This window comes from Haliotis rufescens, unplaced genomic scaffold, assembly GCF_023055435.1.
Source record: "Haliotis rufescens isolate VD_foot unplaced genomic scaffold, xgHalRufe1.0.p SCAF_2, whole genome shotgun sequence".
Lineage (NCBI taxonomy): Eukaryota > Metazoa > Mollusca > Gastropoda > Lepetellida > Haliotidae > Haliotis > Haliotis rufescens.
In genome coordinates this window covers 34,386,306-34,403,026 of record NW_025963890.1, presented here as the reverse complement: position 1 = coordinate 34,403,026, position 16,721 = coordinate 34,386,306, and positions in this window count along the sequence as shown.

Here is a 16,721-nt window from a genome sequence, read left to right as displayed (position 1 = left end):
CCCCCCCTCCCCCACCCCCAACCCACCCACACACACAAACACACACACAAACACACACACACCACCACCTCAAAGATAATCACACAAAACAAGGCATAGACTCCAAACATACTCATCTGCAGATACACACAGTAATTTCAGCTGACATACGTCCTCCACCACCCCCACCCCCACAAACAAAACACACAAAGTCTCTCAAAGCCCCCTTACCCCCTATACCAAAAACTTTCCCCAGTAAACACACAGGCCCAGACCCAATGTAAATCTGCCCTCCCCGTCCAACTACAACCACACAAACCATAACATACCATTAATTTTAGTACTTCTAAGGCCGAGACTAAATCCAAAATTCTAAAATGCATCAAAATTCAAAATTTCCAATCACTTATTCAAAATTCTCATTCTATTTGGATCAAAACCGTTTAACTAATCCCATATATAACTGCAACAACTTTAACATTTCAACCTTTTATGATAAAATAATATCCCGGTTTATCAGTGGTAATACAAACTTAAATTTCACATTACATAAACAAAATAGACATCCAAATGGAAACTGCAGCAACTGCCACATCCCGAAGATCTGGACCATGTTTTTAACCACTGTCCACTATACAAAACCTTTCACTCTCAACTTTATCCCTCTGTCCCTCCTCACTGTCAGCACAATATTTCCTCGGATTGGATTGGATTGGATTTTGGGAGATTTTACGTGCGCTTTCCGCATATAATAAATTACACTATAGCGTATCTCGCACACGGGGAAGCACTTATACTAAGATAGGAAAAAAAGCGTAATGAATAAATAAGAAGTGCGACCCCAAAAAATGTAAATGAAGTAAACCTAACAAATTAAACTAGGGGGGTGGGGTGGTTGGGTGGGGGTGAGGGTTGTAAAAAAGTAATAATAAGGTGGTAAAGTTGGGCTTGGGGGGTGGGGGATGGGTCAAGCGTGGGAAGGCACGGCGTCGGCTGGCGAGCTGGAGTGGCGAGGAAGTTACTGTTTCTGCCCAGCCAGGAGCCTCCTGGCTAGGTCGAGCTCTCCTGGAGGAAGAGCTCGGAACAGTGCGGTGGTGAGGCGGGCGGCGGCGTTAGTAATGAAGAGCGGGCTGACTGGGAGCTCACAGTCGACCAGGAAGTCCGAGAGATCCTGAAAGCTGTGAATCTCGTGTTCGAATCGCTCTTCACCCCAGTACTGCACCAGCACCAAGGGTGGGCGTGGGCGGTTGCTGGGGTATATCCATGCTGGTGGCAGGGGTTAGGGTGGACCTTGTGCTGCTCCAGTATGAGATCTGCCTGTTCTGCAAGGTGGACACGGTCGTCTACCTCAACCTCTTGATCCGGGACTGGGTCAGTCTGGGCTTGGCTGGAGTTGAGGGACGGGCCTGGTGGTGTGGCGGTCTGGGTTTCCGTGGTCTTGCTAGGTGGTGATGGAAGGGGTGGGGAGTCGGGGGAGAAGATACTTCTCTTCCTCTTCCCCCCGTGGCCAGTCCCTTCCGGCGTGCGAAAGGGCTCCTCCCATCTGGTTCGAGGGGAGCGAGTTCCAGTGCAGCTGTCGGGGGTGGAGGGGTGATGGGAAGGCTCTCCTGGATCTCCATGGGGGCGACTGGTGGAGCCTTCTTCACTTTTGGCGGCCTGGCCTTCTGTACCGGGCGTGGTGCAGCAGGGGTAGGGGCCGGGGTCTTCTTCTCCTTTGGCTTTGTCTTGGCCGGAGCTTTGACCAGAGGCCTTTTCCTTTGACCTAGGTCAAAGGAGATGGAGAGGGTGGAGGAGTTGGACTTGTACGAAGTCCGGAGGGAGTAGTCCCCGACCCTGAAAGCCAGCAAGGGCTCCAGGATGGCAACTAACTTCCTCGGTAGAGACAGAGCGATATCTCTCATGGTGATAGCTTGGGTTGCGAGCAAGGAAGGACGCGTTTGCACGGGGCAAGTGTCCAAGCCGAGCAATATTTCCTCAGTCAGTCAGTCACTAGGAGATTTAACGTGCGCTTTCCGACTAATAGCGTATTTCGCACACGGGGAAGCACTTTATACTATTGGGAGAAAAAAAGCGTAATGAATAAGATAAAGAAGTGCGACCCCCAAAAATGTAACTTTTACAGTTCTAATCTAATAAAGCTGCGGGGGGAGGGGGTTTGGCTGGGGGGGGGGGGGGGGGGTGTGGGTGGTAAAAAAGTACTCAATAATATGGAAAAGTTTGGGCGTGGGTTGGGGGGGAGGGGGTCAAGCGTGGGAAGGCACGGCGTCGGCGGGCGAGCGTGTGTGGCGACCAGAGGAGATTACTTCAGCTGGCCGGAGAGGAGCGTGGAGGCGATGTTGTACTCTTCTCGGCTGAGGCCTGGGAAGAGACCGTCAACTAGTCGGGCCGCCAAGGCCTTGACAAAGTTGTTGTTGAATCCACCATCGCTGTTTTCCAGGAAGTCCTTGAGGTCCTGGAAACTGTGCATCTCATGCTCGAAGCGTTGGCCCTACAGGGATTGGACCATAACCATGGCTGGTTGGGGGCGGCTGCTAGGGTGTATCCTGTTGCTTGGTTTCCCGGAGGAGGGTGGAGGCAGGTGCTTGTGTGCGTCCATGATTTTAGCCGCTTCCCGGGTAAGTACGATCCGCGCGTCCTCTGGCTTCTCCTTTGGCACCTTGACCGGGTTGGTCTGGGTGTGGCTGTCGCGGAGAGGGGGAGCTGGTGGTGTGGCGGTCTGGGTGTGGCTGTCATTGAGTGTAGGGCCTGGAGGGTTGGCGGTCTGACACTCTATGGACTGGGTGGTAGGAGCAGCTGGGATGGGTGAAGCGTCCGGGGAGAATATGCTTCTCCTCTTTTTCTCTTCTTCCTCCCGTGTCCTGTCCCCTCGGGCGAGCGGAAGGGCTCCTCCCCCCTGGATTCGAGGGGAGCGAGTTTCAGTGCTGCTGTTGGGGGTGGAGGGGTGGTAGGAAGACTTTCCTCGATCTCCATGTTGGAGACTGGAGGGGTCTTCTTTACCTTGGGCGGCCTTTTCCTCTTCACCGGGCATGGTGCAGCAGGAGCAGGGGCCGGGGCGGGTTTCTCCTTGGGCTTGGTCTTGGCCGGGGCTTTGACCAGAGGCCTCTTCTTTTGACCTAAGTCAAAGATGATGGAGATGGTGGAGGTTTTGGACTTGTAGGAAGTCCTGAGGGAGTAGTCCCCAACCCGGTAAGCCAGCAAGGGCTCCAGGATGGAGACAAGCTCCCTCGGTAGTGACCTAGAGAGATCTCTCATAGTCGATTGGTAGTTTTGAGAGCTTGGGTGGACGTGTTCGCAGGGCGAGTATCCAAGCCAAGATTTCCTCACTTTTCCCCGCAATATATAACTGACTCGTGGATCGAAATCTCTAGCGCGGACTGTCTCCTACGACGTCCGCGCAACAACTGTCTTGTATCCATAACACTAACGAGAACACCAGTTATCCAGCCAGCTCTAAATGTCAAGGTCACATACCCAGCCACACTCGTCCACTGCCATCAACAACCGCCTTACCCCGCCACCACGAAACCGCTTTACAAACCTATTACTATAAATAATTACTACCTCAGGTAAGTTTTAGCCATATTTAATGGCCTCATTTTAACATAATACAGGTATTATTTATTTACTCCATACTTCCATCCTAGTGTAGTAATCAACGCTACGAAGTTATTTCCCACTCTATAGTATCCATACCCTATCAAGCATCTATAATTATTTCTATTAATTTTTATATTTACTATTTATAGATAATATATCAATACTTTTTACCCCCTAAAGTTACAGTTTTTGGTTGTGGTGTTTTATCTTTATTAACCATTATTCATATTTACTAAAACCCACCTACTCCCTCTACGAACTGAAGTGGAAGATAAACCCTTAATTTCAGTCAATCAATACAGGAACAGCGTGGATCATATCAGGATTTAGCAGATTTATCATTAACTGGCGGTCTTTAAAAAGGCCTTGCAACATGGGGAGAAATTTATACCTCAAATGGGAATACGTTTCACATATAAGTAAGACATGGCATTCATCCTCTACTTCTCCCACATCTTGGGAAATCCATACACAAATCCATGCCACAAACAAATAATAGATTTCTCACACCTGAAACCCAATTGTTTTTACCATTATCATCAACTACCTTTAACATTTTGTAACACTGATATGTGTATCTATCAGGCATCATTCTAAGTAACTTAGACCAATATTAATTACCCTTAATTGGCTGGCTACAAAAAATATTACTACAGCCTGTTTCATCAAGGCTTGCCGTGTTTGAGGCAAACTTACCAACAGCAAGAAAACATTTAAAATATGAAGTGTCAACTTTTTCAATTACAACGTTATACTTAGCACCCCATGTTTCAGAACCATACAAATGTATTTGCATCATTGTGCCTTCCAAAATGGCACAGCACGGTATACGTTCGATACCTAAACATTATTTGATTTTGATTTTCACTTACTGGTACATTGCACATGGTAACAGCAGCTTATCAGACATAATGAAATCTATTTGAGAACACATACAGTAAATTAAGCATACTCTAACTACTGTGTCAGAAACCAAGCAGTCGCTCATGTTGACTGTCCTTTGGGGTCATGCACTTTGTAATATCACTGGGTTTTTTCAAAGTAACCACATTCCTCTTATTTATTAAAGTTTGTTGAGAAATAATTATATCAGTTCAGCATGTTTCGTTACTATTTCTACAACCTGTCACCATGACAATGTGAGATGCCATGTTGATTTCCAAGAAATGATTTCTTTGATCCCAAACAGTGCAATATATACAACAGGTTGCTATGACATTAAGTATATATCTATTGATGATTATTTGATCACTTCTTTTTGTAACCATTATTTTGAAACAGTCATTAATATAAGTAATTACTCGTGAACTTGAGAAACAATATTTTCGTTTTGTCACAGAGTGACTTAACAACACTCTGGACAACGCAATGTTAAAGAATTGTAGCTTCTGAACAACAACCCTTTTGTACAGTGTTGAGAACATATCGTTTAGGAAATCTGGACTATTTAACATGATGTAATCCATGCGTAACAGCCGTCAGTTGTACCATTGTCTTAACACATCATTTCACATTATGACATTTATAGCCTTAATCCATTTTCCCCGGGGCCGTGTCTGTAATCACACCCATAAGCCCCATGTCCAGGGCAACGCCATTGTCTCTTTGTCTGTCTATTGTTGTCCAATAGTGTATATATATGTTTACATTTTTTTTTCGGGGGTCCGACAGGGAGAAAACCTTTCTCCGTTATTGTTTTCTATCTTTATAAATGATTTAGAATCCTGGCTAAAAACATTTGATTGTAATGGTGTTGATATATCCAGCAAACATGATTTGAATTTAGTTTGTCTACAACTACTAGTTCTGTTATATGCAGACGATATAGTGCTATTTGCTACTTCAGCGTCAGCGCTGCAGAGGTCCCTGGATTATTTTCATGTATATTGTCAGAAATGGAAACTAACTGTAAATAGTGATAAAACTAAAATTGTTATTTTTGGAAGTGGTAAGTGTAGAGTAAACAAGCTATCATTTTACTTTGGCAAAGAAGAAATTGAAATAGTTGATAATTATAAATATCTAGGTTTTAACTTTCACAAAAATAGAAAATTGACATTTGGTGTAAGTGTTCTAGCCACACAAGCTAAGAAATGTATGTTTTTGTTACTGAAAATGGCAAGAAACAATGATTTACCACTTGACTGCGTATTTAAAGCATTCGATTTAATGATTTTACCCATTATGTTATATGGCTCTGAATTTTGGGGACATGTTAAAATAGATATACTTGAAAATATACATACCAAGTTTTTAAAATGAGCCTCTGGTCTCAGAATGTCCACACCGAATTATTTCTTATATGGTGAATTTGGAAGATTTCCTATCAGCATCCATGTTTCTAAGAGAATTATTAGTTATTGGTATAAACTCAACACGCCCCTGTCTCACTTCAAGTTATCCTCGGTACTGTACAACTTCATGTCTTTAGATAGTGTGTTAAATAATCATTCTTATTCTTGGCTTAAGTTTGTTGAAAATACCCTTAACTCATGTGGGCTAAGTAATGTTTATATGTTCCCAGGTAATTTTAACAGAACATGGCTGCTTAATAAAGTAGAAACTACACTAAAAGATCACTTTTACCAAGTGTGGAGGAATGCAATAGAAGTAAGTCCCAAGGGACAATATTATAAACACATTAAGACCCTACCATCACTTGATTCCTTTATCTTATTGCCCAAATATATTTACTACCCAATATTAAAATTTAGAACATCCAATCATTGTTTACCTATTGAGACAGGGCGTTGGTATAATACTCCAAGGGAATTTAGAACTTGTAAATTGTGTGACTCTCCGACAATTGCAGACGAGTTTCATTATATATTTCGTTGTCCTGCTTTTGATGAAAATAGAAAAAGATTTATTTCAACAAAACTAACCAAATTTTCAAATATGGCATCTTATAGACGGTTGTTTACATCATCAGATTTCACTGTTTTAAGAAACCTAGCAAAGTTTATAAATGTTATCTTCTCTGTAATATCAAAACTTAGATAATAGACATGCTTATTATATCTACCACTGTTTACAATATATTGTTTTATTCCGCCGCCATTTTGACTGCTTGTATATAATGATTGACATGTAAAATGTACTCTAATACCACCATGCGTGGTTCTCTAGAGAATAAAGTGAAGAAGAAGAAGTTACTGTTAGTAAGTTTGGTATACCGACAGCACCTGTTTGTACAGCCGCGAGTAGGATACGCCTGCTTGCTGGACTTCACTTGTACTTGTTGAGTTGGAATCTGCGCTCGACATATTTCTATTAGTAATTGTATTTTGTTTTATTGCCGACTAAAGAAGTTAGGACTCAACGTATTATTCGTTTTCAATCTGAGCTAATTTCCCCGTCAACATACGCGTTGACAGTTTGTTCACCAGCCGTGACCGCGGAATGTTCTAATTAAAGTAAGTGTGTGTGTCTCCTCAAGAGTATTGTGTGTTTAGTGAGAGAGAGAGAGAGAGAGAGAGAGAGAGAGAGAGAGAGAGAGAGAGAGAGAGAGAGAGAGAGAGAGAATATTGAATATTGTTTATTAAAGTGTCACTTGTTATATACACTTCGTGATAGGATATATACAAAACAGTAAAATATAACATCCGGCCAAATATGGCCTACGAGACACTATAAAACGTATCAATCATAAACTATTCAGTTGAAACAGAATAAATAATGTAGCACACGGACACATACCTTCGTGAAGCTACTTTTCAGCCACATGGAGGCGCGTACTCATACTAAACATACACCGCACATATACATACATCCATAGATACATATACATAAATACGTACCTCGTGATGCAGGCGCGGAGCACGACCGTGGGCGGCTTCAATGAGGAGCGCACCAGTATGCCAGAATACATGGCAACTGACTTCGAAAGTCCTAAGTTAAAATGTGCGCTCCCCCTAGACCGCGCCGCCCCCGCTCCCCGAGTGTACAATTACTCACCCTGAATGCTAATACGCACGCACGCACGCACGCACGCACGCACACACACACACACATACATACATACATAACAGTCATACAAGTCATACATACATACTTGGCTTAAAAATGAAATTGCCTTCTTTTAACCATGTTGTAAATTGATTTGGCTAAAATACATTGAAGCGATTATTCGTTCATAATAAAAATAAACTTTTCTAAACTACTCATATAATGAAATGCATTATCTACTGTAATTGCTTCTTTAGCTAAGTTGTATCTTTAATCATCATAAAATGGACATTCTATTAAAAAGTGACATTCATCTTCAACATAATTTAGATGATCATTAATAGGATTGGCGTGACAATATTTACAAGTCCTATCCAACAGTGGGGTAGGTGGCTTGGCGTAACGGCCGACCACGTCAAGGTAAAATACCACATCCAAACGATGCTAAAAATGATCTCTAAAACGTACATGACATAAATAAGGCTCAGCAATAAGTAATGATTTGTACATTCTGTATGTGCGTAATTTATTGCCATTTGGATTATTCTTGTCATTCCAAAGCGCAGTATACCACATATCACAATCTTCAGCAGTTAAGATACACTTAACACGGTCAACACACTGTTTAATGCTGTATCCACAATAAGGTAAATATGACAAATTATAGTGAGCTAAAATATTTACGATTTTTTTATCCCAGGATTGTGATCGGATTTTGGACCAATTATGAATGATAAGAGGAAGATGATGGGCCTGCATATTCTGAATTCTAAAATATAATCTAAAGCATTCAACGTGCTGTGACACTTTCACAGAACACGAGCCCATGTCCCCCCTAATAGCAGTAACTGGGGCATTTCTTCTTACGCCTAGAAACAAACGACAAGCCTTATTTTGAATTATTTCTACTTCCTTATACTTATTCAAACCCCAAATGCCAGCACCATAAAATAGCACAGGTTCTACAAGAGCTTTATAAAGCTTGTTAAATACTTCGTAGGGCATGCCACCCGCGTGTTTAAACTTTGAATACAACGCAGGAAGAGCTCTGCTAGCCGATTTACACAACACCTGGACTGTTTTGTGCATATCTAAATGCTCATTAAAAGTTAAACCAAGATATTTGTAAGAGCTTTCATAATCAATAATAGATTTGCCGCATACAAATACTCGCTCAGATCTAGCCACAGATTTGTTTCTGAAATGCATGATTTTGGTTTTGTCTGAATTAATATCCAAACGCCATTTTTGACACCATATAATTAAAACATTTAACATTTTCTGTAACGAGTCTTTGTCTTCGGCTAACAAGGCTATATCATCAGCATACAACAAAACTAATAACACAGAACTTTCATTAGGTATGTCACAGTTTAACTTATTAATTTCTAACACCAAATCATTAATATAAATGGAAAATAACGTTGGCGATAACTTGCACCCTTGTTTAACGCCCAAGGTAACATTAAAAGATTCAGTGATAAAACCATTGAGCTTAACTGCACACTGTTTAGTTACAGAAACACTTACCCCCTTCCCAGACAATGGTCGGTTCCTGACACGATAGGCCGGGTTTCAGTTAAATCATTGTGTTGATGTTTCATAGTCCACATGAGGTATCACTAAATTCTAAATAATAATCTGGATTCAGTTACACCTGTAAATGAGACAACAAATGAGCATTCTAGAGTGTAACTAATGGACAAAGGTGTAATTCGATGTATATCATGGCTGTGAAAGTTGTGAATTTGGTCGAATTTCTTCTGTACACACTTCATATTGTTTTCTTTTGCAAAATCTGATCCTGCATTTCAAATAACTGAAACAAAATAAAAAATATTTATTATTTATAACAGAGGCTCTAGCTGTTCATGGCATAAAATTTCGTTATTAGTGGAGATGAAGCCCCCACTTAAATGTGAACATTATATTTAGTAGATGTAAATATTGTATACCATTTACATTTCATTTGGAAAATGTGTTCATTGAATAATTATCTACCTATATTAACCAACACAAACTAACAGTTGTGTACAGCAGTCTGATGCAGTACTTACTGTAAGCATACATGTATACCCTGCACAACCATGACAAAGAGGACCGGCGGAATTACAAGAAGAAAGGCGTCGACAACGCGAATCTTAAATGTATCCGATGTTTCAGGTGCGTCTGAAATCGATGACAGATGGAAGAAATATGCTTGGATCTTGCTTTAACGTCTTTAACTAATCACGTAATGCATGTATCATCGGATGTAAACGAGCTATCGAAATGTCTACTGGAGCCAGGGCAATTGTTAATGAATGTTTTAGTTGGCCGGAAATAAAGTCACTTGCCATAGTCGACTTGTGAATATTACTGTGCCATGTATTGAGCAGTGGCAACGTCACACTGCTATATATGGAATTAGATACACTTTATAACAAAGAAACAAATGGAAGAAGCATCAGTTGTATTCAAGTTTTAATGACCTACATCCATGCGTGCGAGTTTTCGTGACATCTATGGTGAAGGTGCACAGCTCGGCGTTTGGGAACTGGCTACAGGAGTAGCATTCTGATGGGCATTTCTGGTCACACCTCGCGCCTCTCCATCCAGATTCACAACCGTCACTATAATTCCATGGGCGGTTGCACCTCTGAGTTCCGTAAATGAAAATTGTACTATTTACTTTACATTCTCCTGTTTCCTGATCGCCCGTGCCAGCAACACTGGCAGCCAAGACAGGAGGCGTCTGTCTGATTGCAGCCTTCCTTGCAGGTGGTCGTGCAGGGGGCGCTGCAGGAAGGTCCATGGTAGCCACGGATGCACTGATGGTCACACTCTCCAGACGTCTTGCTACACCCGGAGTCACAGTTAGCGGGGCATGCTTGACTGCAGTCATCACCGTACAAGCCCTCCACACAATGCTGGCAAAGGACAGCCAGGCAGCCTGGTTTTGCACTCCCTTAGGAAGATATGTTAGAATAGTGTGCAGGTGACAAGGGTTTAATTCTGTTTGACATTTTAGATATATAATGTCTGCTCATTGGGGAGCAAAACGCAGCGTGACACCGCATGTGGAAACCGTCTCCGACTTGGCAAAACCCGAGACCTTGGGTATGGTGCTGACAAGCCATTTAGGATTCGATTGACGGACGCAACTCTATACAACGAATTGTAAAGTCTTAAGCCACTGAAACAACCGAGGACCAAGAAAAACTTACGTTGCCAACATCGAGAATGGATTATTCACATTCTTGGTATCTGAAGTAGTGTGAATGAGTTCTGACTGGTCGACTAACGGAAGAACTGCATCGTTCCGGGACTGTATAGCCAGTGTAGATTGTGCTGCCAGACAGAACCACTGATAGATCACCACAAAGGCATGTTGTTTTAGGTTACTTGCAGTGTTGAACATCTTACAGAGTTTACCAACTGAAGCCATGTGGTTCATGAGTAGGAGACATGTATATTAGAATCTGCTGACTAGTTATTATCCCTCGGTTTGAAAGTTTTATAATTACTATTGAGACACCGATAACCGAGGTCTACACAGCTAGGTTGTAAAAATGTAAAATGTCTGAACCGTTCTGTCTAAAGCTGCCCTGGAAACATCAGACAAAACATGCCAAAGACCAATTTACAAGCTCAACCGTGTATCAACTATTAGACTAAAGCTATACCTGTAATAATCTCTTAAACAGGAAATCCTCGTCACTGATTTAAAATGTGAAAATGCCTATGTTATAATTCCCTTATGTATAAAGTATTTTCATTCGAATCAAGCCAAATTTGTTTTTTCTTTTGTTTTTCTACTCTACATTTGCGATAACAGATGGATTATATTTACGACTTACTTCAGCTTACCATTCTACCAACTGAAGGGCTTCATCCAATGTGGTAAACGTCCATGACCTGCATCGCTTGAGGCTTCCTCCTGCATAACGCTTGATAAAACTGAAATAGCGTTCAAACCGGCGTTTAACACAACACATCTTACCTTCAATGTCTTCAGGTCGACAAATGGAGTCACAGTTTGCACCACACCAATTTTCGACAGTCTTCCCGACATTCTCCAGTCACCTGATCACATGACATACATCCTTTACGACACTTCCGGTGACACATTTGCCCCGTCCAGCCATCGATACATCCTGCACTACACCTGAATGTTCCACATGCGGGTTCCGACAAACATCTCGACTCGTTGCAGTTTTGTCCACAATTGGATAAACATGATGGTCCATACTTGCCATCACTACATATGTCTGCAGCATGTGCAGCATGGACAACACAGGAGCAAATGATGAGGACAAGAGTAGGACTCATGTTCTCTGTCTGAAATAAAGATATCCAAACCCTATTACGCTAAACCCCCACTTAAAATGTTTTACAGTGAAATAACCATGTGGAAATAGAACTGATCCAGTGAAAATCTTTCTCAAACTACTGAGAAAGTTTTTGGCGCAAGTGGTCCCGAAGCGTAAATGGTTATGCTTCATATACCACGGAATCTCCCCATATCGATAGTCAGTAATAAGACACTCTATAACTGCCTATAACGTTCACTGCGTCACCGAGCACTTAACAAGACCACCATAGATCAAGTGTAGAAGATCAGCCATGTGATCTAAATACAGGATACCAGTGACTGGTTGAAGACGTCGTTCTTGAGGGCACGTAGTCGGGAGTCAATGACACCATACCTTCTGTTGCAGGATGGAGCTCGGGATGGCCTTACAATTGCTTCATCTTTAGAGATTATTTCTTTTACTAACTTCACTGTTTAAAAAAACAAGTAACCGTTCTGGTTTCACTTCAGTAAGACAAGTTGGAGCCTAACCATCTGAATCTATTCCGGTTGCGCATGAAACGAGGTCGGACGTCTGTTTACACATAAAATATCAGTGTGGTTGCACCACCCACTTTCGACGTTCAAATACTATTTTAAAAAACATACCCATCAGGGTTTTCAGAGAGTTGTATCTGTATCACATAATACATCTTGAGCTATCATGTTGTTTCCAAAATAAAACTATTACCCATCAACATGAACAAATATGAACTGTTTGATTGATAGTGTTATACGTTGGTGAGTAGCAGTAAAGACATTTTATTTGATGACAACTTCTCTGTTCTATTATTAATGCGACGTTTCGGTATAGATCCGTATACCGTTGTCAAGCAAACTGTACATATGTCTTGCTTGACAACGGTATAAGGATCAATACCGAAACGTCGCACAATGATAGAATAAATAATTTGTCATCCATAAAATATCTTGTCTTTACATGAAAAAATAATATATAATCACCCATACATTGAGCAATTACTACCTGGCAAACACAATGATAGGAAACGAACACATGTCGTGTTTTGGTATGTCCAACTCATAAACCTTGATTGTCAATGCGTATTGATATACAACCCTTATGTGATCCGTATCAGGTTACTTGTGTTTGGGGATGGTAAGTATCCTGTATTAGGAAATAAACATTGCATTTAGCAAGCCTTTCCATCTCTCACAAACATTACCTAAACATTGCAAGTTTCCTGGAATGTGCGCATTGATATGTATTCCGTCAGAGGGTGATGATGTGTAAGTCGGAACAGTGACATATGTTGTGGGGTATTCGTGTTAAACTGCGGCAAGGTATCTCAGTGGGCTAGCACTACAAAATCGCCATTAGTCCGTACAAGTTCAAGCAGACACACGTGTGCATGCACGTCGCTATATAAGTGCAATGATCTTGGTCGTGTCGTTAAACCCCATTTCACCTCACCTATTCCTGGAAGATTGCGAATGTGACGTCAAAGATAAACTCATTCACGCATTGCAGTAAAAATGCTAACCACGTGTTAACACTGTAAACAATTCATGCGCCATTGATGTGTGATAGCATTAATCTGAATATTCGGAACATGAGTTTCCAGTCCGTATGTACGGACTAGGGGATCATCTGTACACCATCTTCATCGTTCATATTTACCTGTCACCAATATGCACACGAACTGTACCGAGGGACGATCTGACAAATCAGAATATTTCCAAACATATTTGGTAAGCCTGCAAGACTAGAAAAATCACCAAACAAGGTACAAAAGTGAATCTGCATTGGATGTTTCTGCTCAGCTGATCACTGATTTGTAGTTCCCTGAATACGGTCCTTAGTCGACTGGTTCGAAAGTAGTTTGTAACTCTTGACATTACTCCAATGAAGAATATCTCTAATAAAGAATAAGCATAATCAGACACATGGTGGGAAATTAAAATAGAAATACACACATTAATATGTTCATTCTTACTTCTACAGAAAATAATAAATAGGAGAATTGTAAATACACCAATAATAATCATGCAGTGTGTTAGTTTCATGACTCCAGTGAACCTAACTGTTTGATTGGCATTCTTGAAGTTGGTGAGTTAATAAGAAAACATATAACTTTATAAAAGACCAGTTCTGGCTTATTCCATTTGAGTACATTTCGATGTATATCCTTACACCGTTATCAAGATGGAGTGACTACAACCAAGTGATGAGAGGTATATACATGATATGTTGTGATAAGCAGCAGATTAACATCTACACCGAAACGTCGCTAAGTGCAACAGACTGGAAGTTGTTATATCAATACAGTTTTAGGCTTCAACAGATGCACATAATTTGACGTGTTGCCTGTACTAATCCTTTGCAAACTTTCAGTAGTATATACATTTATGGATTAATCCAATTAAATTATTTTGACCCTTGTCCTTCGTCTATTGTCAGATGTCAACGTTTTACTTCAGAGGTGATTAACGTTTCCTGTGATGTATATATCAACGTTTTATTTGAGTGGTGATAAACGTTTCCTATGATATATATTAAGTTTTACTTGAGTGGTGATTAATGTTCTCTGTGATGAATATATCCACGTTTTACTTGAGTGGGGATTAACGTTTACTGTGATGTAAATATAAATGTTTTACTTGAGTGGGGATTAACGTTTACTGTGATGTAAATATCAACTTTTTACTTGCGTTTTGATAAGCGTTTACTGTGACGAATATTTCAACATTTTAATTGAGTGGGGATTGACGTTTACTATGAGGTAAATATCTACTTTTTACTTGAGTACGCACTGACGTATACTGTGATGAATATTTTAATGTTCTACCCTTAGTGGTGAATAACGTTTCCTGAGATGTAAATATCAACGTTTTACTTGAGTGGGGATTAACGTTTACTGTGATGTAAATATCAACGTTTTACTTGAGTGGGGATTAACGTTTACTGTGATGTAAATATCAACGTGTTACTTGAGTGGGGATTAACGTTTACTGTGATGTAAATATCAACGTGTTACTTGAGTGGGGATTAACGTTTACTGTGATGTAAATATCAACGTTTTACCTGAGTGGTGATAAACGTTTACTGTGATGTAAATATCAACGTTTTACTTGAGTTGGGATTAGCGTTCACTGTGGTGTAAATATCAACGTTTTACTTATAGAACCGTCAATAAAATATGTGAACTATCCCCAGTCACGCCAGAGGACCCGGTGTACAAATCAAGCAACAACCTTGGTAGTTCTTTTGAAAGTTTAAATTTTTGTAAACCTTATATTCTGGTTCCTTAAGATAGAAGTGACACATAAATAAACCGCAATTACCAATAACTTTTGAACTTGTCAGCTAGAGCCACTGACTTGATGATTGTGCTTGAGCCATGGGAACATTTGTTTTCAGGTTCTTCGACATTGAACATGGAAGTGTCCTATTAAAAATCGGAAGTATTAATAACTTTCCTATTCATTTAGCTACAGTGATAGGGCTCACAATTTAAAAATTGTTTTTATGCAGTAAACCATTTCTTTCGAAAACAAAAGTGACATAATTATCCAAACCGGAAATATGAATAGCTTACTTACAAATACAGCGATAATACTTTCTCGTTTGAAGTTGTAATATAGTCATCATCTGTGTGCCAGAATCACAAGTAGTTTCATAAAAAATGGCAGAACCAATAGCGTTGTTACAAGCCGAGCTAGAACCATGGGACTTTTTGATTTAAGGTGTAATGCGGAGAAAAATGTGGTTTTTTTCTGACACCGGAAGGTACATCGAAAGCCGAAAGCACAAATAACGTTGTTATAAACTGAGTTAAAACCACGGGACTTTCTAGTAAGCATGCTTTTACCGAAACCGGAGGTGGCATATTCTTAACAGGAAGTACTTATAATTTCGAAACATTTTAAGCTAAGTGCAATGGCAGAAAGTAGCTATTTTTGTTTAAAACTGAGACTTAGTAATACCAAACGTACTTATATCTAAACACTAGCTACTGAGAGACATAAAACACGGACATTGGTTCAGTGTTTTGTTTGAATAGAGCATTCATGTATGTGAATGAATGAATGAATGAATATTGTTTTACGCAGCATCAGCAATTTTCCAGCTATTCACGGCGAGAACCAGTTAAAATTTCATGTTCTAATAAAGAACAACCATAAAAGTATGACATCACAACAAAAACTGACTATTTGGGTTAAAACCTATATCTTGTCACAAAGATGGATTTCTTTCAAAAATGCAATAATTGTATGGCTATGAACTTGAGTAAAAAGTTGTTTCAAAGTAGAAACATTAAAATATGGCGCATGTATAAAATCAGTATCCACACAGTCTAAAAGTAGGTGTTTCATGGTAACTTGACATTGACAAGGAATACATATGGGAGCATCTTCTCCCTTTAAAAGGAAAGCAGGAGTAAAATGTGAATGTCCTATAAGGCATCGGCTTAAAACAACGTCATCTCTACGACAACCAACACTGATATTGTTATGACATATTAGTGGTTGAATATTGTGCAGCTTGTTAGTGGTTTGAGTATCCCAATTTGTCTGCATACATTTATTAACATATTGTCTAATAACTGGTTTACAATCAGTATAAGGGAATTTAGTCTGTGTTACTCTTTGATTAATAGCAGCTTTTGCTGCTGCATCAGCTTTGTTGTTACCTTTCATACCAACATGGCTTAGAAGCCAACAAAGGACCATATCAGTATCGGCCACTGATAAATTCAGGTTTCGTTCTAAAATTTCAACCCAATAAGGATGATTAGATTTCCGACCATTTATCGCCTGCAAGCAGGAAAAACTATCCAAAAAAATAATAAATTGTCTGTTCGGCGAGTGCTCTATATACTGCAAAAGCTAACAAATCTGATTG